At 38.5% G+C, this 26,459-nt stretch overlaps 2 pseudogenes; one reads left to right on the plus strand and one right to left on the minus strand.

The window, feature by feature from the left end:
• The first annotated feature begins 4,011 nt into the window (after positions 1–4,011).
• Positions 4,012–18,875, plus strand: LOC113100037 (uncharacterized; annotated as a pseudogene).
• A 264-nt stretch (positions 18,876–19,139) lies between these two features.
• LOC113100041 (gastrula zinc finger protein XlCGF49.1-like) lies at positions 19,140–26,171 on the minus strand (annotated as a pseudogene).
• Between the last annotated feature and the right edge of the window lie 288 nt (positions 26,172–26,459).

Below are 26,459 nucleotides of genomic sequence, written 5' to 3' on the forward strand. Positions count from 1 at the left end.
AGGAACAGAAGGTCTTTTACAGAGAAATAACAGAAAACTGCGGACTGGACCGGCCACGGGAAATCCCGGGAGGCAGAGAGAGAGAGCGGCTGAATGTGTTAAGAGCACGGATACATTAACCCGTGGACCACTCACGTTACTGAAGGATGAACAGAGCAGAGGCGAGGTGATAAGGCAGTAAATCAAGTTGACTCTTTAGACAAGACACGACACGACGGGACTACACAGAGGTAAGGAGAAGGGTTATAGGTAAACAACATCAGGCAATAATCTGACAAAGAGCAGAGGAAAGGAAAGCCTAGAAATAGAGAGTCTAATCAGAGAAGGTAGGAAGCAGGTGCGGAGAGAGCGTGGAGATGAGATGATAGAGAACAGCTGAAGGTGAGTGGGATAATGAGCTAGATTGCGAGAGCGTGAAATAAAAAGGCTAATGAGCAAGAGCGGGTGAGAGCGAAAGTAAGAGAGAGAGAGAATACCAGGATAATGACATCACAAACACGGCAGGCACATTGTTGTGTCGCAGCAAAGGTTCAAATCGGCCAATGAGGCATCTAGGTATTTATATGCATACACATCATATAGGTAGACGTCCTATTGGCCGCTGAGATTTGTGGCCGCCATTTTGAACCGGTCGTACTCATAATTTCATTGCGTAGCAGCAGTTAACATTACTATCATGCTATTGGCTGTATTTTGTCCTTAAATCCAGAGAATTGAGAAGGAGCAAAGATCTTTGATAGTACTGTACTGAAATCGTAGCTATCTATTGTTAGCTAGGCTATGTATCTCCCTCCCTCCACTCAAGTGTTTTCCACATAACTTACTATTCAGATCAGAAAGAAGTTTGAAAGCACTTGTTAGATGCACGGAACTTACTTTTAGTGTTAGGTAACGTTAAGTGCCTATTATCAAAACAATCCAATCTGAAGTTAATGCATACATTGTTCGACCGGACAAAATAACTTTTATTTGTGTTTGCGCATGTGATATCAGGAATTAATGTATATTAAGGTTGCTTTGTTTTTATTTTCCCTGTGTATTTGAGTACTGTGTAAAGCGGTATATAAATATGTATTATTTTTATTATTATTATTATAAGGTGCTGAGAGCTGCAGAGAGGGTGATCCGCCCAGCTTCAGCAAATAGGGCTTGGGCGCCGAGTTGCATTCTGGGAAGTGGTGGCCATGTTGATGGCTCGCGAATGTAAACATACAGCTAGTTGAACGAGAAGGAGCAGAGTTGGGAGAAGAAAAAAGATGTTAAAATCACAAAAAGGTTGTGGGATTTATAGGGATATGCTAAATAGGGATGCCAGGGACCGGTATGTGGACAAAATTGGCACTATTAATGGTTTGGATCCATATGAAATTCCCAACAAAGAGTGGAGCACCGATGACGACTTGCTGCCGCACTTTTCCATTACAGATATCTTTGGCTACCTTGTTTGTTTTTTGAGCGCTTACCTTGGATTACCTTTTTTTTTTGTTAAATAAACTACCTGCAATTGGATCTCTCCCTCTCCTTGTGTTCTATGGTGCACGATCGGCACAGAAGCACTCCATCCTAGAGATCAAGCGGTATGTCTGCTCCAATTTCCTCCCCAGCCATCAAACGGGAGAGGAATGGATTTGAGGGTACTCGCCTAGTTGTGTTCCATGGAACCAGGGGATGTCGCTCCGGAGTGTGTAGTCGAGAGGAGGTCCGGCAGCGATCTCCACTGTGGCCTCCCTTTGACCCGGGGTTCGGATGGGAGCCGCCGTTTCCCCATGTTAGACAGATTTGCAATTCGGCTGAGCCAGCGCCGCTATGCAAGATGGCCGCCAGTCCAGTGCCAGTGCACGATCGGCACACTACTAGGGATATTAAAATACGCTAAACCATGTGTCCTGTATCATAGCTACATGAATGACCTTTGTAGCAAAAAAAACTGTGTCAAAATCAGTTAGGTATTCAGTGAGATATGATTCATTAAATGCGCTGACAGCTCATTGCACCTGGAAAACAAGTTACACTAAGAGGAGCTGATGACCGGTCCAAGATGGCAGCTCCATGGCTCGACCGTGCCAATAGGCAGGAGCATCCGATAGGGCGTCTACCTATATGATGTCTATGTTTATATGCCTATGAATATAAAACCAAGACCTCTGCTTCTTCTCCCAAGTTGCATCGACACATTACTGCCATGAGTGCCGCCAATTGTTTGGGGGTGGAATTGCATCTGTGATCGTTGTGAAGAATTCTCTGGTTGCTCGTCTCTTTGACGGTTGATGGAACAGGGGCCAATCAGAGGCCTCTAGAACCGCCCCTGTCAGTCCTGCTCTTGGAGGGACACTTTCTGCAGCTTAATTAAACACACCTGAATCAGCTAATCGAGGTCTTTGAGTTCACTTGAACATCACAGCCAGGTGTGTGAATGAGGAACCCTGCTTCCCATAAAATCACTCAAATAAACACTTTAGAAACACTGCACCAATTAAACTAACATTGAATTTGTAAAGTTCAGCTGTAGAAACCCAGTTAAAGAAAGAAGAGGAACTGTGATCTGAATGTGTGAGAATTCACAGCATCATCCATCCAAACCGGGTTCAGAGATTATCTCAGATCTGTGTGGGTTAAACCAATGCGGTCAAACTAACTCCAGAAACACTCTTCAGTAAACACTAGACACAAACCACATTGAAGTAGCTTCACAGAAAACTAAAGGAATGAATGGAAAGTGATGTTCTGGACTCTTAAAGACGTCTCTGAGCAGCACATATTTGTCTTCACGCTGATGTGTGTCTGTTGAAGCAGCAGCATGTTTTACAGCATGTGATTGTTTATTGTCTTGTGTTGTGTTCATGCTATCTTGTTTTCTACCTTGTTCGATAGTCACTATGTAACTGTGTTTAGTAATTGTGCAAGTTTAGATGTTGGGATGGGTCAAAAGTTTGGTCAAAGGTTTAGTGTCAATATGCGAAAGCATTGAAGGGATAAAACCATTTTGACATTGTGCCATCATGATGTGTTTAACAACAACGGTTTGGTATATCAGCAAGAAATCCATAACTTTGTGCCAGCCAGGTCTGAAGATGATCTGAATTGAGTTGTTTCACAAAAATCTAACAGGAAGTAGCTTGATCAGAATGACACACAAATTCATCAGTGTCTCACACGAACACCTCACATGTGCTTCACTCAACACCAACCAATCATGCTTTAAAGAGGCCAAAGGTCAAGTTATAGCTTTTGAACAATTGACATTTTTTCTTCTGTACTGTGTAGTACTGTATTCACAACCACAAATACTTACAGTAAAAAAAAAAAAGTTTGGTTTCAATTTTGCTTTTGTGTTCATTGTGAATTTTGCAACATCTCTCTATCAAGTAACTTTCAATCTTGTATAGAAATGTACACAGGAGCTCATGAAAGAAGAGCTTTTGAATAACTATATTTTTTGAATAATTATATGATAAATCCAAAAATATAATATTATGGCAAAGGTTTGTGCAACATAAGACAAAACATGAGACAAATGTTTTCTTCAGAGATGTGTGGTATTTTGATTTCAGTGCTTCATTTTGCAAGAGATGTGAGGCATTTTGCAGTTTGTGTGTGCATTTCTTGGATTTGTGTGTAAAAAAAAAAAGAAGCAAAGTTTTGAATGTGTTAAAAAAGCATCCTAATTAATTTTCTATAAGTGAGTCATGGATAGTGGAAACAACCCAGTTTTATCACTAATTACTAAATTATTTTATTTCTAGAATTGAAAGGCATGCAGGGAACGACTGAAAAAAGTGAAAGCATCAGTAACTCACTTAGATTGTGTATAGATCAAATGAAGTTAATAATATTCAGTTCTGACACGTTTCACACAATGTGAAGCAGCTCTTCTCCATCACACACTGACATCGTGTCAGTATAGCAGCTTAAGCATGATTTAAACAGATCAGAGGAAGTGAACAAACACAGGAAGAGCTGAGAGTATTTATAGAAAGAGTTGAGAGAATATAATGAAGAGGAAGACTGACAGAAAGAGAAGATGGCTGATAAGTGTCACTTGTGTCTACTGGGACTGATCTTTCTCTCTTCACTTCTCACAGGTAAAGACATCTGTGTTTTCTCTTCAAGACAGTGAATTAATCTGAGAGAGAGTTCATCTGAACACGATCAGTTTATTATTGTGTTACAAACAGAACATACTGGATTATTCCTGAACGCACTGAAACTAGACGCTTTCACAATCAAACATCTGATGCTGAATTATCTTCATGTTAAGAGTGTGTTTGTGATTCAAACAGCTCTCTGATCAAGACAAACTGTTGATTCTGGAGAGTGTGTTTGCATTAAACTTTTGTCTTGCTTGCCCCTTTATCATTTATTTCTGTTGTTATTCCTGTACTGCTGTAGATTATTATAAACAGTTTATTCTGGAGAGTTAGTATGTTTGCATTTAAGTGTTCGTTCACCCAAAACTGAAAATTCGAAAGAAGAAAGTCGTACACACCTAGGATGTCTCGAGGGTGAGTTAAACAGGCTTATTTTCATTTTTGGTTGAACTAACTGGTTAAATGAGGAAAAAGCCTGCATGATCTGATTCTTCAGATTTTTATCCTGCTATGTTTCACATCATCATTTATTAATATAATTGTCACGATCGGTGATACAGGAAACCACAGAGATAGAACCAAGTGTGGATAAGTCATTTATTAAGGGTAAATCCAATAGAGAAAACAGTCCATGCAGGGGTCAAAACCAAAACATCAATCCAGAACATATACTGACAAGACACAAAGCAAGAACAAGACTTGAGACGGACGTGAATATCAAACATTCAACAAGGACTCCGTGACACATACTAAGACAGACCGGGTATAAATACACAGAATGTAATGAGGGAACTGGAGACAGGTGGGGAATAATCAATTAACCCAAACAAGGAGGAAGGTGACCAAATAAGGGAACAGAAGGTTCATAAAGTGACAGACACCGTGGGTAAGGAGGACATCTAGTGGAAACCCAGGGAACACAACCCAGACACTGTGACAGTAAAAAACAACATGAAGCCCCCCAGGGCGGAGCAGAAGACCACCACGTCCTTGTGGTCGAGGCCAGAGTCCTCCAGGGCGGAGCAGAAGACCACCAAAACCATGTAGTCAGGGTGAGAGCCCCCCAGGGCGGAGCAGAAGACCACCACATCCTTGTGGTCAAAGCCAGAGTCCTCCAGGGCAGAGCAGAAGACCACCACACCCCTGTGGTCAAGGCAGAAGGCCCCCAGGGTGGAGCAGAAGACCACCACAACCGTGTGGTCAGGGCGGAAGTCCCCAAGAGTGGAGCAGACCTCCGTAAGGCCGGACCAACAGGACAATGAAACTCTGGTAATCCCCTAGTGTCTTTACTGGACTCCAGAAGATCAGTGCTGGCCTGAGTCTGCTCACGAAGATCATTGGTGACTGGCATTTGTTCATGAAGACCATCGGTGACTTGCACTTGTACATGAAGATCAATGGTGACTTGCCTTTGTTCATGAAGATCACCAGTGACTTGACTCAGTCCTTGAAGATCACCAGTGACTAGACTTGACTCTGAAAGGTCAACGGTGACTAGACTTGACTCTGAAAGGTCAACGGTGACCAGCCTTGTCTTTGGAAAGTCCATGGTACCTAGCCCTGGCTCTGGAAGGTCATCGGTGATTAGCCCTGACTCTGGAAGGTCAGCGGTGACTAGCCCTGACTCTGGAAGGTCATCGGTGACTAGCCCTGACTTTGGAGGGTCATCGGTGACTAGCCCTGACTCTGGAGGGTCATCGGTGACTAGCCCTGACTCTGAAGGGTCTACGAACACCTGACTCAACTCTGGAGAGTTCACTGGAACCTGACTCGACTCTGGAGGGTCAACTTGAACCTGACTCGACTCTGGAGAGTTCACTGGAACCTGACTCGACTCTGGAGAGTTCACTGGAACCTGACTTGACTCTGGAGAGTTCACTGGAACCATGACTTGACTCTGGAGAGTTCACTGGAACCTGACTCGACTCTGGAGAGTTCACTGGAACCTGACTCGACTCTGGAGGGTCAACTGGAACCTGACTCGACTCTGGAGAGTTCACTGGAGCCTGACTCGACTCTGGAGAGTTCACTGGAGCCTGACTCGACTCTGGAGAGTTCACTGGAGCCTGACTCGACTCTGGAGAGTTCACTGGAGCCTGACTCGACTCTGGAGGGTCAGCTGTGACTGCCATCCCGTGCAGCGGCGCTGGGCAAGCAGCAATCTTGTGCCATGATTCTGGACAGGCGGCCATCTTGTGCTGTGGTGCTGGGCTTGCGACCATATTGTGCTGTGGCACTGGACCGGTGGCCAACTTGGTCATTGGTGCTGGGTTAGCGGCCATCTTGTGCTGTGGTGCTGGGCTGACAGCCATCTTGTGCTGTGGCGCTGGACTGGTGGCCATTTTGGGCCATGACTCTGGACTGGCGGGCATCCTGGGCCGATGTTGCAAATAGTACACAAACTCCCAGAACTCCAAAGTTTCTAAATGCGCCATCTCCTCCTGAGAAACTGGATCATTCAGCCCGCTGTTAAAATTATCTTTAAGGGGCTGCATCATTGTATCCCATTCCCTCGGCCAGGGACCAGAACACCTGTGCCAGGAACACCTCTATGCGGAGGGCGGTCAACTTCAGATACTTCGCCCTCCGCTCTGCGATCCTGGCTGGGGAACTGGAAAAAGACATACCGCTGGTTCCTTGCATGACGGAGTCCTTCTGTCACGATCTGTGATACAGGAAACCACAGAGATAGAACCAAGTGCGGGTAAGTCATTTATTAAGGGTAAATCCAATAGAGAAAACAGTCCATGCAGGGGTCAAAATCAAAACATAAATCCAGAACATATACTGACAAGACACAAAGCAAGAACAAGACTTGAGACGGACGTGAATATTAAACATTCAACAAGGACTCCGTGACACATACTAAGACAGACCGGGTATAAATACACAGAAGGTAATAAGGAACTGGAGACAGGTGGGGAATAATCAATTAACCCAAACAAGGAGGAAGGTGACCAAATAAGGGAACAGAAGGTTCATAAAGTGACAGACACCGTGGGAAATGAGGACATCTAGTGGAAACCCAGGGAACACAACCCAGACACTGTGACAATAATATCATAATAATCACTCATGTGTTCTTGTGTTTCAGGTCTCAGTGGAGTGGATGAGGTTCATGTGTTCATCAGTTCTGGTGAAGATGTCCGTCTGCCCTGTAATAATGCTCTTCATGGCTGTAAATCAACTACATGGATCTATAACAGATTCATTCATACAGCAGTTGAACTGATCACTGGAGGGAGAAAGAGGACAGACACAGAGAGACATGAGAGACTGAGTCTGGGGTCTGACTGCTCTCTGAACGTCAAGAGCGTCACAAAAGAAGATTGTGGAGTTTACTTCTGCAGACAATATGTGAATGATCAACGACAGGGAACTGATGCTCGTGTTTATCTGCATGTTCTTCATGGTAATTTTATGATTATGTGGTCAATTTAAAAAGATCAAATTCTACATTTAACTTCCCGTGATGATTGAAGAGTGTGTGATGTGTGTGTTATTCTGTGTTTCAGTCTCTTCATCACAGTCACAGACTGAGATCAGTGCAGGTCTCTCTCTGACTCTCTTCTGTCAGTTGTATTCATATTCATCATATCATAAAGTCTCTTGTGATGATTTGATCCATTCTGAGGGAATTGATCTGTTCTGGGTGAATCAGGCTGGTGTTAAACTGACAAACTCAGACTCCAGATATCAGATATCATTCTCATCAGATTACTGTATCATCTCTCTGACTAAAACAATCCTGAATGAAGATGAAAACAGAGAGTGGAGATGTGAAGTTACTCACAGAGATCAATTCAAGACCTCAGTCACATACACTGACAAGATCTCAGGTGAGAAAACAATCTCATTAGATGTAGAAGAGTCTTAGATGTGATAATATAATGATAGATAATGTTAATTATCTTGTGTGTTAACTAATTAACATCTTGTGCAGTCTGATGCATGTGACCTAACATTCATCTTTCAGCTCGAGCTGATTCAACAACAGCAGAGACTTCAGTCTACATCACAGACTCAACTACAACTACATCAACATCAACTACTTCTACACCAGGTACAGTCAAAAATACACAGTTATACTGAATCCTCTATTGTCCATGTTAACAAATACATGTTATCACTTCAACTGAAAAAAGTTGTTAAATAAAGTGTCAAAGGAAAGACCTGTTAGTGTTTAAAGTTGAGATATTTTGGTCTTTACACAGAGTTTTGTTCTGAAGAGTCGAGTGTGTGGTTAATTTATGAGAGAGTTGTTGGATGACAATGATTTTATTTGGTTTTACATTATCAAGTAAAACAAACATATACAAGAGAGATAACTTTTTACTGAAAGAGTTTTTTTTAATCTAATTTACTTTTCTAGTACAAACAACTTAACTGTAAACTGTAGGAGCTAAATAAATTGGGGACATGATTTGACAAGGCTAAGTGGTCTTAAAAAATAGTCACACTCGGGGTCTTCACGCTTAAAAGTGACTGCCATAGAAAATGAATGGGAAATTGGCAAAAATACAAAAATACTGAGATTTTTTTGTGCGTACAATCTACAAATCAGTCACAATGCCTAACAAAAGTAGGCAAAAGGGGTGAATCTCTAAAACATCAAGAGTGCAAAACAGACAAAACACACACTCACACTTATACACAAAAAAACATACACACACACACACACACACACACACAAATGAATATGTGTCACTGTAAGAGCTAATTTTGGAAAATGTGTGAAATAAAATCAATTATTTAACCACAAAATAAGAAAAAAAAGCACACAGCAAAGAAAGCATGAAAGCATGAGACTGCTTAAGTCCGCAGTACGTCCGCTTTATAACGTTCGCTGCCGGACGTTCGGAGGACATTCGTCTGAGCCAGTTTGCGAACATCCCAATTCCCAGTCCTTTATCCTTTATCATCAAACCTGACCAGTGTTGGGCAGTTACTAGTTACATGTAACTGCAATGTTACAGTTACTGAGAAAAAAAGTGTAATTAAATTACAGTTACTTGTTATTGTTACAAAGTGAGTTACATCTGAATATTTTCACAAATATACATACAGTATTGTTTAAAATAATAGCAGTACAATGTGACTAACCAGAATAATCAAGGTTTTTCGTAAATTTTTTTATTGCTACGTGGCAAACAAGTTACCAGTAGGTTCAGTAGATTCTCAGGAAACAAATGAGACCCAGCATTCATGATATGCACGCTCTTAAGGCTGTGCAATTGGGCAATTAGTTGAATTAGTTGAAAGGGGTGTGTTCAAAAAAATAGCAGTGTGGCATTTAATCACTGAGGTCATCAATTTTGTGAAGAAACAGGTGTGAATCAGGTGGCCCCTGTTTAAGGATGAAGCCAACACTTGTTGAACATGCATTTGAAAGCTGAGGAAAATGGGTCGTTCAAGACATTGTTCAGAAGAACAGCGTACTTTGATTAAAAAGTTGATTAGAGAGGGGAAAACCTATAAAGAGGTGCAAAAAATGATAGGCTGTTCAGCTAAAATGATCTCCAATGCCTTAAAATGGAGAGCAAAACCAGAGAGACGTGGAAGAAAACGGAAGACAACCATCAAAATGGATAGAAGAATAACCAGAATGGCAAAGGCTCAGCCAATGATCACCTCCAGGATGATCAAAGACAGTCTGGAGTTACCTGTAAGTACTGTGACAGTTAGAAGACGTCTGTGTGAAACTAATCTATTTTCAAGAATCCCCCGCAAAGTCCCTCTGTTAAAAAAAGGCATGTGCAGAAGAGGTTATAATTTGCCAAAGAACACATCAACTGGCCTAAAGAGAAATGGAGGAACATTTTGTGGACTGATGAGAGTAAAATTGTTCTTTTTGGGTCCAAGGGCCACAGGCAGTTTGTGAGACGACCCCCAAACTCTGAATTCAAGCCACAGTACACAGTGAAGACAGTGAAGCATGGAGGTGCAAGCATCATGATATGGGCATGTTTCTCCTACTATGGTGTTGGGCCTATTTATCGCATACCAGGGATGATGGATCAGTTTGCATATGTTAAAATACTTGAAGAGGTCATGTTGCCCTATGCTGAAGAGGACACGCCCTTGAAATGGTTGTTTCAACAAGACAATGACCCAAAACACTAGTAAACGGGCAAAGTCTTGGTTCCAAACCAACAAAATTAATGTTATGGAGTGGCCAGCCCAATCTCCTGACCTTAATCCAATTGAGAACTTGTGGGATGATATCAAAAATGCTGTTTCTGAAGCAAAACCAAGAAATGTGAATGAATTGTGGAATGTTGTTAAAGATCATGGAGTGGAATAACAGCTGAGAGGTGCCACAAGTTGGTTGACTCCATGCCACACAGATGTCAAGCAGTTTTAAAAAACTGTGGTCATACAACTAAATATTAGTTTAGTGATTCACAGGATTGCTAAATCCCAGAAAAAAAAAATGTTTGTACAAAATAGTTTTGAGTTTGTACAGTCAAAGGTAGACACTGCTATTTTTTTGAACACACCCCTTTCAACTAATTGCCCAATTGCACAGCCTTAAGAGCGTGCATATCATGAATGCTGGGTCTTGTTTGTTTTCTGACAATCTACTGAACCTACTGGTAACTTGTTTGCCACGTAGCAATAAAAAATATACTAAAAACCTTGATTATTCTGGTTAGTCACATTGTACTGCTATTATTTTGAACAATACTGTATACATACAAATATACATATTTAAAATGTGAGACACCATTTTTTTAGGAGATAAAGACAGAATATGACACATGCTTATTCCATAACTGTTTTATTTCCTATTTTGGTTTATGTATATTACATTTTTTTTTAAGATGAACTGCCTTTTTTTCCTAGTCAAGTCACCTTTAGTTATATAGCACTTTAAACAAAATACATTGCGTCAAAGCAACTGAACAACATTCATTAGGAAAACAGTGTGTCAATAATGCGGGCATTCCAAGGTATTGTTGGATGCCAGTGTTTCCTGTCATAGCTATGCAAAGATTTGATCTAAAAAACAGTATCATAGATATTAAACTATATCTTATGATTTTAAATCTGTATTTAATCTCAGAAAGATTGCAAAGTAAAAAGCTAAAGTCCTATTTTGAGGTGGTTGTACTTTACAATCAAATTATTATAGTTTTAATTCAAGTGAAGAAGGATTCTGAAATCTGAGAGTAATCAGTGTTGAGTAACACTGTAAAATTAACCCTGCCTGCTTTAAATGATTCAAAATAATCAAAATTTAAAAACAATAGAAATTCTGAAAAGTAATCAAATGTAACATTTCCAAAGAAACCTTTCCAACACTGGACATGACATATCAGGCAGTATAAAGTATAAGACAACTTAGACAAAGAGAGTTGACAAAATCAAACTAAAATATAAACTCATATTGGATTTTAAAGAGTATCATTGCCTTAAACAAAATCCTTCTGAAAAAAAAACTGTAATAATAACATAATGCAATATACAAAATGTTTTAATTTGCAGATTGATATTATTATTTTACTATAAAGATTTGAATACATTGTTAAATAAAGGTTAATGTTAAATAAATAATTTCCATTTCTGGAAAAAGAAAATATGAGTAACTTCTGTAATGAAAAATTTCATTAATTCAGGAGTCTGTTTTCAACATTTAAACATCGAAATCATGAAACCCTTCGATAATATAATTGAACATAGCTACAATTAGATTTATGCATGAATGAAGAAAATAGGGTTACGTCCCAGGAGCTCTACTAGAATGTTATAGAGTGATGAATGCAGCCAAGGAAAACATGAAGAAAAGAAAGTGGAAAATAACACAGGTAAGACAAATAAATAAATTGTTTTCATTTACATATTAAACTGTTTGTAAGCCGACAAGAAAAGTTATTTAGGAAATATGTTATTTTAGATATCGCATTTAAGACTGCTATACTACAATCAGCTAAAAAGAAAAAAGAAAAAGTAAGCCACACTGGAGATAGGATCCAAGCAGCTGTCGATCTGATGAGCACATGACTGAATGACGTATCCATGGCAACGCTCAGCCGCTAGTGACAGTTAACGGTCATCCGGTGATTTCCTCAGACACGGCCTTGAGTTTTTGCTTTTGTTTGGTCGAAAAGGTATTTATTATTTTATATTATTAGACATTATAGCTACCGTAACTACTGTTTATCACTTAATGCTTACATTTACTGAAGTTGTCCCGTGCGGCTGCTGACGTTAGGCTATGTGAACACTTTCGAAGCTAACGTTAACTTATCAAGCTAAAATGATTAAATGTATATAATATTGTTAGATATTGAATTAAACATTGAAATGCCATATTGTAAAAATAGACACTGAGACACCTATGCGGCACGTTATGTCTGCAAAATTTCGGACCGCTTCATCTAAACTGTCAGCAGAGCACTGCAACTTTACATTGTCCAAATAAAATAAACTTATTTTGCTTCATACAGCGTGTCTGCTGTCTTTAAAGGACGTCTTCGCGAACATCCACTCGACGTAAAGCGGACCCTACACGCTGACGTCCAGGGGACATTCGCAGAGGCCATTTAGGGGACGTCATGGGGACCTTTTTTTTGTTAGCTGTGTGAGCCATCAAGATAGACACACATCAATGTTGTAGTAGAGACCAGCTCATTCGAGTCCGAGTTCAGAGAAATTGGGTCTGAGACAAGACCTAAAAAAATCTTCAAGTGTATGTAAAATGTTTGGTGGAAACAATAAAATTGGTACCATACTTAAACAGTATATCAAATATAACATGGCATGTAACACTGTATTTTATTTACTTTATATAGGTTGGTTATAGGTTTATATAGTTAATGGTAAAAAGGCAACATATCACAGATTTTTTTTTTTTTTTTTAGTCTTACTGCACACAAACTCTTTATGGCTCTTATATGCAAACTGAATAATAGATGATATAACAGACACTTTAAAAAGTTAATACGTTTAGTTCATGAGACATCCTGACCTGAGTTCTGCTGCCTCTGCACTAACATTACACTAACATCTCACGTCACAAGAAAATCACCAATCATTGAACGTGTCCATCATAGGGCCCTATGAAATTCATTTTATTTTTTTCCCAAATTACTTTTTTTCCGTTAAAATTTTTCTGGATTACGGTTTAGGGACCTATGAATTGTTTTATTTTTTCTTCACCATATGTTTTGTTATTACCGAATTATGCGTTTAGCTTGACTTAATATGCATAAAACAACTTAATTTATTATTTTTTAAATAGCCTTACGAAACGTTTTTGTTCCTCTCACAAATTCTGTTGTGTATTTACATTGTTCTGGTTACCAAACAAAGACAAAACATTCATTTAATTTTTCTTTTTAATTATTGAAAATTAAGCAAGCTTTATTTTTTGTTAAACAAAGGGGATTTACTCTTAAAAATAAAACATGGAAGAAATGTTGTGTGATTATTCCTTAAAATAATGTTTGTTTCATTTTAGCAGTAGTATTAGGCTATGTACATGTTGCTGAAAAATATTAATACATTTCTAGCAAACACTTGTCTTTAAATTAAACCAGACTTATTTTGATGGGTTACCAGGAATACCTTTACACTATGCTCATGAAGTGACTGTCAGAGCAGTTCTGGAGATGTTGTTCATGTGTTCACGTCCTTATTTAGTGAGACAGCAGACGCAGAAATCACGCAAGCTTCACGCGCGCTTTAGTGTGTGCAAGTAAGGCGTGCAACACTAAACATTGAACACGTACTGGAACACCTCACACACAAACAAATCTAATTTAAGAAAAATTATTGTTTATTACAATGAGAATCAATATGACAAGGACACCTCAAAGTAATTGATTGTATACACAATTTATACAAACCAAAGGAAAAAGGTTCACAACAGAAACAAGGGTAAAGAGAAAAGAACTAGACCGTGCCAAATCAAAGAAAAAAAGTAAAACCAATCTTACTAGAAGAAAACAACAATATATATTCTGTCTAAATTAACGGAGACAAAAAAACAAAAAGATCTTCAGCGTCAAAGACGCCCTAAATAAACTACTCTTACTAACAAAACAAAAATTACAAATAGTGGCACAGGTCACTAGTGTTCTAGACACAATTGATAACTCAAGCCCCTTTCACACTGCCATTCCGGCAAATACAGGGGTAAAGCGTTCCTGTAATTGTTCCCTGGTCGCTAGATTTGGCACTTTCACACTGCCAGTGATGACCCGGTATATGTGCGTGCTTTCACACACAACCCTTGAAGATCCTGTACCGACACGTGACATCAGCGCGTGACGTGTAATGTACGAGTCGACAACGCTTGGCACGTTACACTTTAACTGAAGCAAGCAAACGATCTCAGCGTCAGCGCGGAAAGTGAGGAACTAACTGATCTCTGCTTCATTACAGTTTGCACATATGTTTTTGTCGCGAATGTTGATCTTCCTTCAAAACAGCCGGTAAAAGAGTCGCGCGATGACACATGTCATCACTTCGATACGGAATTAGATCTGGCTTTTGTTCACACAGCGCTCGTTCCGGATCGATTACCGCAATGTTACTAGGTCCCCGACCCGGGTTCAATTCGGTAATCAATTCCGGGACGTGGTTGCTTTCACACAGAAGGCGACCAGGCAATGTTACGGGAATATTGCGGGTCCAATGTGCAGTGTGAAAGGGGCTTCAGTGTAGCACATGTATATCACGTGATATCTCAGCTGTTCTGTTCTCTTCCCCGTTTAATACCAGACAAAACCAGCAGAACAAAATAAACGGTGAAATACTCCCAGAGAAAAGACAACCCAAATGAGCTTCATTTGAGCTTCTCAAAGAACACATCTCTCAAAAACACTAACAGTACAGGTTAGGCAAACATACACAAATGGATCAAGTGCTCTAACGAGCCAAACTCTGTTGCCTTTTTAAAGGCACCTGGCACGCCCTAATTGGTGGAGCCACGTTGAATCGTCACCAGGAATTACGATGATGGACAGGTGAATAATCCAATCAGGTGGCCGCATTGTCCTGCTAGAGGTGAAAATACAGAGAGAAAAAGAAAGGGGGAAAGGGAAACTCCAAACAAATTACATAGGACGTAACAAACCTAAAAAAAAAAAAAAAAAAGAAAATAGCAAAAATAACTAGGGAATTCACAAGCCTTGTTATAGAGAGCTGTACATCAATCTAGTGGTTAACTATGGCATTGCAAGAAATTATTACTTACTACTCCCACCAGGAGGCACCAATCTGACTTAAAAAAGGAAATACAGCATCAATTGAAATATATGTATATATTTTTTATTATTTGATTCTTTTTTTAAATTGTGAAAAATATATCATGATTATTGCATAAATGAATTATTACCACAAAATCCTCTCAAAATTAATAAATCAATATTATTGAATAAAAATATATTTCATTGATTTTACTGGTGGGGGGGGGGGGGGGTATTTGATTTCAGGGGTCCAGTGAAGGTCCAGAGTGTGACTCTATTTCAAAAAGAAAAAAAACTAACTGAAAAAAAAAACAAAAAAAAAAAAACATGCAGTCTATGTCAAGGCAAAATCAATTGTTTTAGGAATAGCCTGATATGTGAATTGTTCACAATTATCTTTATTTTATAATATTTCATTATTTCTGATTACATTAATTGTCTAATGATGATAACTGACTGAGATAATGAATAACGGTTCGATACATCAGATACATCAGCTCTATAAGATCCTCTATTTAACTCCTGATCCCCTAAGATAACAGCTTTACAGAAATAATTATCATTGGACACATGGTCTGTTTTGGGAAACACTCTTTTCAGACAAATTAAGATTAGAGAAAACTTTCAGAGATCAGTTTGACTCTCTGACGGTTTCAAACATATTGACATTGTGAAATAGTAGTGATCTAAACCATAAAATGTATTAAAAGACTTATGACTTCATATCATAAGGTATGAAAATACATAATTTCCTTGGACAGAGGAATATGATTGAACACCTTCAACAGACGATATAAATACATTTTGAACACTTAACTTAGTGACTGCTATCAGGATGTGATTTTTTTTTTTTTTACAGACACACAGGACAGCCTATCATCATCCTTGGACCGAGTAATATGATTAGAAACCAGGGTTACAGGCTTCAGCAGCACATTATCATTCAACACGCAGGGTTTGATGGGAGTTAAACACTCTTTCAGACAGATCTATGAAAACTTTTTAATTTACAGAGTAATTAAGTTCATTTTAACCTAGAATACATTAAATTAACAGTTGTCTGATTCTTAAATACAGTATAAATCTCAAAATAATAAAAACACCCAAAGATACAGTGTACAGATGATCAGTGAACAAACTTCAGCCGAGAAACATGATCCATTTCTAGATTTCCAGAAACTGATCACTGATCAGACTGTCTGAGAGTGATCTTCATTTGATAACAAGAACTTACGATAAATGTTTATTACTTCAATGCTTTTACCTAAAATGTGGTGTATATGAACAAAAAATGCATCCTTTATTTGTACAGAAAATCAGAAATCATTAAACACCCCAAACTCTGAGAGGACTGCAGCTGCACACACATCTGGATTTATTGATCAACAGGGTATGGATGCAGTTCATATTCATATTCTTTCATTGTATGAAGATTAGTGCTTTAATGTTTAAACATACAAAGTCATTCCATGTTAGTGTGAACAGCTTTCAGCAGAATAATTGCTAAACTTCTGGACTACAGCACTGTGTTAAAGAAATGTCTTCATGCTGTCTTCATGCACTAATGTATGATATTTATATTTTCCATCATGTTTTAATAGTTGTAACGTCCACTACAGCAAGAACACTGAATCCAGACACCGCACCAATCTCTCTGAATCAGGGTGTGTTTGTATATCCTTCTCATTTCAGACACTGAATTCACACTAGAATTACTATCTTCATTTCAGACACTAGAGTCACAACAGAATCACACTAGAATCACTAGAATCACTATCTTTATTTATAGACACTGAATTTACACTAGAATCACAATCTTCATTTCAGACACTAGAGTCACAACAGAATCACACTAGAATCACTAGAATCACTATCTTTATTTATAGACACTGAATTTACACTAGAATCACAATCTTCATTTCAGACACTAGAGTCACAACAGAATCACACTAGAATCACTAGAATCACTATCTTTATTTATAGACACTGAATTCACACTAGAATTACTATCTTCATTTCAGACACTAGAGTCACAACAGAATCACACTAGAATCACTAGAATCACTATCTTTATTTATAGACACTGAATTTACACTAGAATCACAATCTTCATTTCAGACACTGAATTCACACTAGAATTCACACTAGAATCACAATCTTCATTTCAGACACTGAATTCACACTAGAATCACAATCTTCATTTCAGACACTGAATTCACACTGGAATTCACACTAGAATCACAATCTTCATTCATAGACACTGAATTCACACTAGAATCACAATCTTCATTCATAGACACTGAATTCACACTAGAATCACAATCTTCATTTCAGACACTGAATTCACACTAGAATCACAATCTTCATTTACAGACACTGAATTCACACTAGAATCACAATCTTCATTTCAGACACTGAATTCACACTAGAATCACAATCTTCATTTCAGACACTGAATTCACACTGGAATTCACACTAGAATCACAATCTTCATTCATAGACACTGAATTCACACTAGAATCACAATCTTCATTTCAGACACTGAATTCACACTAGAATCACAATCTTCATTTCAGACACTGAATTCACACTAGAATCACAATCTTCATTTCAGACACTGAATTCACACTAGAATCATAATCTTCATTTATAGACACTGAATTCACACTAGAATCACAATCTTCATTTCAGACACTGAACACACTAGAATCACTTAACTTAATTTCAGACACTGAATTCAAACTAGAATGTAGTCTTCTCTGGAGTTATTAGAGCAGCTAAACACAAACTTTAACTCAAGCCATGATTAATTTGTAATTTATATATTCATTTTCTCATTTAATTCTCTCGTACTTCATCTACAATCCTTAAACATGAAAACTAATACTGTTATGTGAAAAGTAACTTTATTAAATATCAAAGATATGTCACCCTCACCCAGATGATCTTACACAATCATGTCTATAAACAATTATCTGGAAAGCAAATAAAACACTGTTTATCATTTCATTCCCAGTTTCACAGATTGAGTCTGTTTTTTCTCGTCTTTCCCGCAGTGATTGAGATTATTGTTAAGTTTGCAGTGTTTGCAGTGTTTGCTGCTCCTACTGTGATTCTTCTTCAGATCATCTGTGACAGAAGAGCTGGTGAGTTTTTATCTGAAACAATATTTAAAACAGCAAACAGGAGGATTATCCATTGTTTTATTTATGTTTTTTTTTTTATCTCAGAAAACAAAGAAAAACCCTGACCATTTTGAGGAAATGATGCCATCCATTTTATTTATTTTTTTTATTTTATTTTTTTTACAAATAACTGGCAAGCTGTATTGAGCTGCTTGATTAATATGGAGTTAATGGATATTTGTATGCAGTGTTTACAATCATTGTCTTGTGTTTGGTATATAATCTGCTTTAAATATAATTTTAAATAGCAAAATGAGCAAATTGATTGTATAATAATCTCTGTTATGTGTGATGGGGCTGCTTTTGTGAATCTTTTATCTGTTTGTTGTTTAGCATTTATTTTAATTCATTTATTTATAATTTGGGTGATACTAATTTCCTTAATAAAACATCTGAAATTGAATTTACATGTTTTCCTTTTCTTTTTTTTGATTGGTCTGACCAGACAAATCCCACGTGAAAATCCGGACAGTCGTGATGGTGTGAACAGGAGTTAACAGATACCAATCAACCAACATCCTGTCGCTCATCACGACTGTTAGGAAACTAACTGGTTTCTCCACTAAGTTATTTTTCCACTACATGGATCTTCATGTGTCTCTTTAGGTGACTTTTAGAAGCAAAACGTTTTGCGCAATGATCACATGTGTGTTGCTTCTCTCCAGTGTGGATCCACTCATGTGATTTCATACTTACTAACACTCTGAATCTCTTGTCACAGTGTGAACACTTATATGGTTTCTCTCCAGTGTGAATCCTCTCATGCACTTTTAAATTGCTCGCTGAAATAAAAGTCTTGTCACACTCAAAGCACATGTACTCTCTCACACCAGTATGTTTTTTCTGATGTACATTTAAACTTTGCAGAAGTGAATAACTCTTTCCACATTCAGAACATGAATGTGGCTTCTCCTTCATATGAACTTTCAAGTGTTTCTTCAGGTATGAAGCACACAAAAATGTTTTTCCGCACTGATCACATGTGAACGGCTTCTCTTCGGTGTGGATGTTCATGTGTCTCTTAAGGTTTGCTGATTTTGTGAAGCTCTTCCCACACTGATCACATGTGTACGGTTTCTCTCCAGTATGAACTCTCATGTGAAGCACAAGACTCTCTTTCCATGAGAAAATCTTTCCACACTGAGTGCAGGTGAAAGATTTCTTGGCTCTTCTTTTCTTTAAAAATGTCTTATTAGTATTTAAGCGACTTAAAGGCTTTTCTCCAGGTTTGTCATGGTGTTTCTCCTCCACTTCACTCAGTTCTTCACTCTCCTCGTTCCCTTCTATCCGCTCTGAAATGAATTAATAAACAGTTAATTTTATTTTCAGCACATTATCAAAATCAAAACACAGAAATACAAAGTGATCAATCATGTTGATGCATTTTTATAAATGAATTGAAACGTTGCATGAACAAGCTCATATTCAGGTTATTATTTTTTTAATTACTTCCACTAATATGGATGTAAGGATATTTATGATGTGTGATATTTATCATACCATAACATCTTAATTGTTGTTTGTTGCAAAATTACATTATCAATTGTCACTTGGCCAAAAAATCTTGAGTCCATTCATAATGACAGTCACTTGCTCAGTTTCTAAATGAATCGACTGTTTTAAACAAATCTATTGAGTCAATGATCCACCTATTCATTTGATTATAAAGAGTCAATAAGTAAGTGAGTTGAATGAACAATTCAATGCATCAGTCATTAAGACCGAGACTTAAAGCCACTTCCTGGTGGTTTCAGTGTAATATTTATTTATCCATGACAGGCCTAAACCAGTCAAGACCAGCACAAAAGCACAATCAGCAAAATATAGAGTGAAGTTGTTAGCTTAATATTCATTGTCTTCTGTTTCTGCATGTTTTTGCCAAGGACTTTTATTTTGGTCTTGTGTCCTCCGAGAAGGAGGATCTTGTATTGTAAAAGGAAGTGCGGGAAGAGAGGGAGAGCAGAGTGCGGCGGACACGGAGACGAGTGTTGCTCTCCTCCAGTTCAAGGAATTTGCTCAATAAAAAGTTACTAGCCGTCAATATTTTCAAGTCCATCATCTTTATTCAAATCAACCCACGGGCAGCTAAACCCTACGCCTTCCATATTTATTGGTTGCAGCGGTGGTTGTCTCTCTTGCTGTTGGACTGGTATGGTGACAATGACTAAAATATATGATATTCACTGCCCTTTCATCATATATGCTGGATCATTTGTATTAGTGAATTAATTTTAGACTGAAACGCATTTGGCTTTAAGTTACATTTCAATGACATGGACTGTATTCTGACGGTCTATTTATAACTTTAGAGCAGTTTTGTTGTTTTCACCATCGTGTGTGTTTTCATTTCATGTTCAGTTATATGTATATGTTTACGGAGAGAGGGGGAAAATAAGTAAAAGCAGACGTATGCAACGGGACTATTAGAAGTTGGCTTATTGCCAGGATTTAATAGCGCTCACTTTTTTCACTACCTTCACTACAAGTCTAACCTGCAAACCTTTATCTATAAAAGACTTTGCTGGATTGAACTAATACAACACTGCATTAACTTCACTCTTTTCAAACATGGCAGAGGACAATGTAACAAACCCGCAAGTGCACTTCAGAGCTGTTTTACCTCCAGACTTCACTGAAGATGGCAACGAAAGCTTTTCTCAGTGGGCTCGTTGTTTTCAAGTATGCTGTGAGACCTCAGGTATGGACAAACTTTGGCTTGCCATAGTACTTCCTTCAAGATTGGCCGGTGCTGCATTTAGTTACTGGGATAGTTTTTCAGATAACATAAAAGCTAATTATGACACCACTTGTAGCAAATTAGCTGCAGTTTTCGATCAAAATTAAAAATATTTCAAACTTACTTGAATGCCAGTCCACGTCTGAGTAACGAGCCATTGGAAGTCTATGCTGCCAAATTGACTTGCCTTGTTCACCAAGCTTTTCCAGACTATGGAGAATCAGCCATCAAAGGTGAAATTTTGCGACGTTTTATAACGGGATTTGAACCTGCATTGTTAACTAAGCTGTATAAGTTTGGTGTTACTACACTTGAAGATGCGATTAAATTAGCTGGTTGGTGTGAGAGAGCACATTCTGCAGCCACTGAGTCTTTTCCTCTGCCGGGGCCTGCTGCACCTCAACCTGCCGTGGTACACAGCCTCACGACAGAGTCGACCAATATGCTTGCAGCACAGCTCAATGACCTTCATCTGAAAGCAGACAAACTTCAGTCTGTTGTTACTATTACAAAGCCTCATTATACCAGTTCCATTTCATCCCCAGAAAATCACTTTGCCTATCATCCACGATCACCCTCACTAGACAGAGTTAAAGACAATCATAATGTCATCTTCTCGCTATCAACATTTCACTGCATCCGATGAGCCCTACTTCAGAGGTAGATCTCCTGTACGTTCCAGTAACAGCCATCGCAGACCACAAGGAACCCCAGGCAAAGTTATCATCTGCAGCAAGGCTATGAAAGATCCTTACACTATGAAAGTCGAGATATTCACTTTAGTCCTCAGTGGGGATTTGCTGCATACGATGCTCAGCCCAACTATAGGCATCAATCAAACGACGACAGCAGTCCAGGCAAGAACTGAGATCGACAGAGGGGTGAGCAGTATTACAGACATCGCTCTCCAAGTCCACAAAGACCACATTCACACCATGTATGCTTCACCGAACAGCAGCAGTCGGGAAACGAATGGTAGCTGGAGATTAGGGCCAATCTTCAGTTCAACTGTCAGCGGCCCATATCGACAACACAGTGACATCTTCAGACTCTGCAATCTGGACACTGTACATAAAAGGACTCATTGAGGACCAAGAAGTCAGTGTTTTTCTTGACACTGGTGCTGGTTTGTCACTCATTAGTGAGGCCTTACATCAACGAATCCCTGCACTGAAACACCGCCCCTTGCTGAAAAGTTTCCAAGTGGCACACACACTGACAGGACAACAATTAGACATTTTAGGCTCATTACCTGTCACATTACGTCTTGGGAATGAGAAAATTTCCCTTTTCAGTTCCTCACATGCATTACCCTTTTGCTGTAATGTGTTCTTGCTTTCACAGGTGTCAGTCCCCCCCCTTGACAGAGATTGTTCCTGCTCAGAAACAAAAATTCAGCTTCTTGGTTTTCAAGGTATTCTAGAACTGAATGTGACATTTGACAAAGACTTGACTGTTGAAATGTTGAAAATATTGAAAATGGGCTCACTGTAGTTCATTTACTTAATCCTACACACCAGGATATTGAGCTGCCCAAACAGACCCATTTAGGTCAATTCTACAATGTGCACTACCTCTGCGGATCTAGGTAGAAATTATTTGATTAATTATAGCATACAGACATCTTCTACATCCCCTGTACGTCAGAGAGCATACCGTATATCTCCTGTCCTACGAAAGGAAATCGACAACCAAGTACAGAAACTTCTTGATTCTGACTTAATTGAGCCTAGTCATAGTCCATGGGCTTACCCGGAGATTGAACTCAATTACTATCAAAGATGCACACCCACTTCCACGTGTGTGTGTGTGACAGTTTAGACGCCTTTTCTGGAGCCACCTTGTTTAGTACTCTAGATTTGTCCAGTGGCTATTGACAAATTCAAATGGATGATGCTAGTAAGGAGAAAACTGCCTTTACTACAGGTGATTCCCTCTATCAATTTAAAGCTGCAGTAGGGAACTTTTGTAAAAATATATTTTTTACATATTTGTTAAACCTGTCATTATGTCCTGACAGTAGAATATGAGACAGATAATCTGTGAAAAAAAATCAAGCTCCTCTGGCTCCTCCCAGTGTCCTATTGCCATTTGCAGAAACTCCATCGCTCCCGGTAAAAAACAACCAATCAGAGCTGCGGTCCGTAACTTTGTTTGTGTTCAAAATGTAGAAAAATTTACATAATAAGCGAGTACACCATGAATAAATTTTCCAAAACCGTGTTTTCAGCTTGTCCTGAATCACTAGGGTACACCTATAATAAGTGTTTATATTCGGACTATTTTAGATTGCTTCGGGGGTACCGCAGCGGAGTAACCCAGTACCTTTGTGATTCTTCATAGACATAAACAGAGAGAAGTAGTTCTGGCTACAATGTTCTTCTGGAAGACGCAAGCAGTTCTGTTTATTAACCGCTAGAGCGTCAAAAGTTCCCTACTGCATAAGGTCATGCCAATGGGTCTTACTAATGCCCCCCCGACATTTCAGAGATTGATGGAGCTTGCTCTCCGTGACCTCCACTTGTCCAAGACTTTAGTATATCTTGACGACATAATAGTCTTCAGTAAGACCTTTAACTCCTTTACGTGCAAGCATTGCCGACTGCCTCAGTTTATTATTGTTTCACTTTCACAGCACGTTAAACATCACTCTCTTACTTGATCTGGACAAACTGTGCATCAATTGAAAGTTTAGACTCTAGCTTTGATATTTGACCAATATTTTGATAAAACATTGTTGCAGTGACAGTTATTTAGTAATGGTTCTGTAATCAATGGTAAATCTCCATCACCTTCGTGCTTTCAGATGGAGTAGCATTAACTACACAGAGCCATTGTTCACTAATAAACTGCGTAAAACCACAATCATATATTGTGCAGCTTGTCAGTGAACAATGGCTCTTTGTAGTTTGACTGCAACATATAATCATTGCTGTTAATAGTGTTCATCGTCTGTTTGATTACGTCATCAACTGAATTTTACCGTACATTTCTGCCATATGTACATTAATTTGACAGTTACCACTGATAAGCTACTACTAAATATATTGTCGAAATTTAATTTTCTGTAAAACTGCTTTGCTATGATTTGTATCGTGAAAAGTGCTATTCAAATAAACCTGGATTGTAAATGAAATTGCAGCAGGAACACTTCATATCGATTCCTATCAATTCCCATCACAGATCTTAAACTTGACTTTTGACCTGACATTCAATACCAGTTTTTTTTTTAAACTAAACATTGATCACACAAACAGTCAGGAGGCAGTCGTGGCCTAATGGTTAGAGAGGCAGGCTTGTAACCTAAAGGTAGCGGGCTCGAGTCTCAGATTCAGCAGGAATTGTAGGTGCGGGGAGTGAACAAACAGTGCTCTCTCCACCCTCTATAATGCGTGTGTGCGTGTGTGTGTGTGTGTGTGTGTGTGTGTACACTCAAATGTGTTAAATGCAGAGAATGAAATCTGAGTATGGGTTAACATACTTGGTCACATGCCACACTTTGAAATCACCCAGATCTGAATGTGTTAAATGCTATTTTTATCACATTCTCACGGCCGGTGTTATGATTTCTTCTGGCTCTGTGAAAACCACTCTCAAAGTCTTGAGGTGCTGAGTCGGTCTGCAGAGCAGCTGTGGAGTCTGGCCTCATGTTCCTATATATATATAATATACATACATACCACCCACCCACTCCAACAGCAGTCCATACATGTCACTGTTTGCAGTCTTTTATTTTAAGAAGTGAACAGGTGACGAGGAGCTTCACGCACTCCATTCCTTCACAGTCCTCTACATTCAGACACATACATTATGAGTGTAATAGAAAAATAACTTGTTCACATGAAAGGCTAGAATCCCATTGATTATACTTCATTTATATTCTGATCACACTGATAACACTTTAGTAGGGGACCAATTCTCATGTTAACTATATGCTTACTATATGCATATTAATAAAATACTGGCTGTTTATTAGTACTTATAAAGCAAATATTCAGCATGACCATATTCTATATATCTAATCCTAACCAATATCTGATTTTAACAACTACCTTACTAACAATTAATAAACAGCAAATTAGGAGTTTATTGAAGCAAAAGTCATAGATAATGGTTTGTTAATGGCAAGAATCAAACCTGAAAATAAAACTGAATGAAGAAAGTGACGTCATCTGAGCAGGTGGGAGGACAAGAAAATCACCTCAATCCTTTGTTTCAGTTTTCACACAAGCTGCAGTGTTACACATTATAATGAGAAACGTCCAAAATATTTGGTAAAATGTTTGTGAACCAGATCTAAAATTAATAAATCAAACAGTTAAAGTAATATTTCATCTGACCTGACACTGACGATCAATATGAAAGTTTCCCAAACCTCCCTTTACTGAACATGTTGTAGATGATTTGTGTGGCTTCATACTCGCATTGTTTTATTTCAAAGCTCTGAACTGTTCATTTATCTGAGATCATCAAAATTAACTTACAATCTGTATAAAATGTATTTATTTTTGTAATCAATTTATTATACTATTATGAACATTTGTTTCTCGTGTGTAAGGAGGCCTTCAGAATAAACACCAACCTGTTTGTTCTTGAGTATCTTCAGTGTGTTTGATTCTGCAGGGCTCTGGATCGCTCATCTTCTCTCTGTCCTCTTTAATAAACTCAGTAGTTACAGATTTCAGCTCTTCTGATGATTTGATGCTTGTCTTCACTTGTAAACTGATGAAGATAGTCCTACATTTATTGCTGTCAATACATCCCAACTACTGTGAGGGAAGAGTAAAGTATCTGCCAAAAAAAAAAAAAAACTATATTATATATATCTTTCTGTAGAAAGAAGCAAGAAAAGATGCACAAGTAGCCCTGAACCTGATGAAAACAATAAACTTTCACTAAAGTAAAGAAGAGAAATACGGTGAGCTGCTCATCTCTCCTCAGAAGACACAACACTCGCTGACTGAATGAGGAATGAGTGTTGCCAGATCCCAGGAAAAATTCCAGCCAAAGGCTACTAGTGATCAGGGTTGCCAGATTTTCATATCTCAATATGCGGTCTTGTTTGTACTTGTGTTCTTGTGGACTATGGCTGGGTGATATATCTAATGATATGATCATGCACATCCAGTCAGTAAATCTGGTTCAGTGTTTACCCCTAAATCACCATCACTTCAAATGAAACGGCATTTAATAGACAGAGCCGTAGATCACTGACAATTAACTCTTTTGTTTTTTACATTTGAGTACAGTATAG

The sequence above is a fragment of the Carassius auratus genome, unplaced genomic scaffold, assembly GCF_003368295.1.
Source record: "Carassius auratus strain Wakin unplaced genomic scaffold, ASM336829v1 scaf_tig00217128, whole genome shotgun sequence".
Classification (NCBI taxonomy): Eukaryota; Metazoa; Chordata; class Actinopteri; order Cypriniformes; family Cyprinidae; genus Carassius; species Carassius auratus.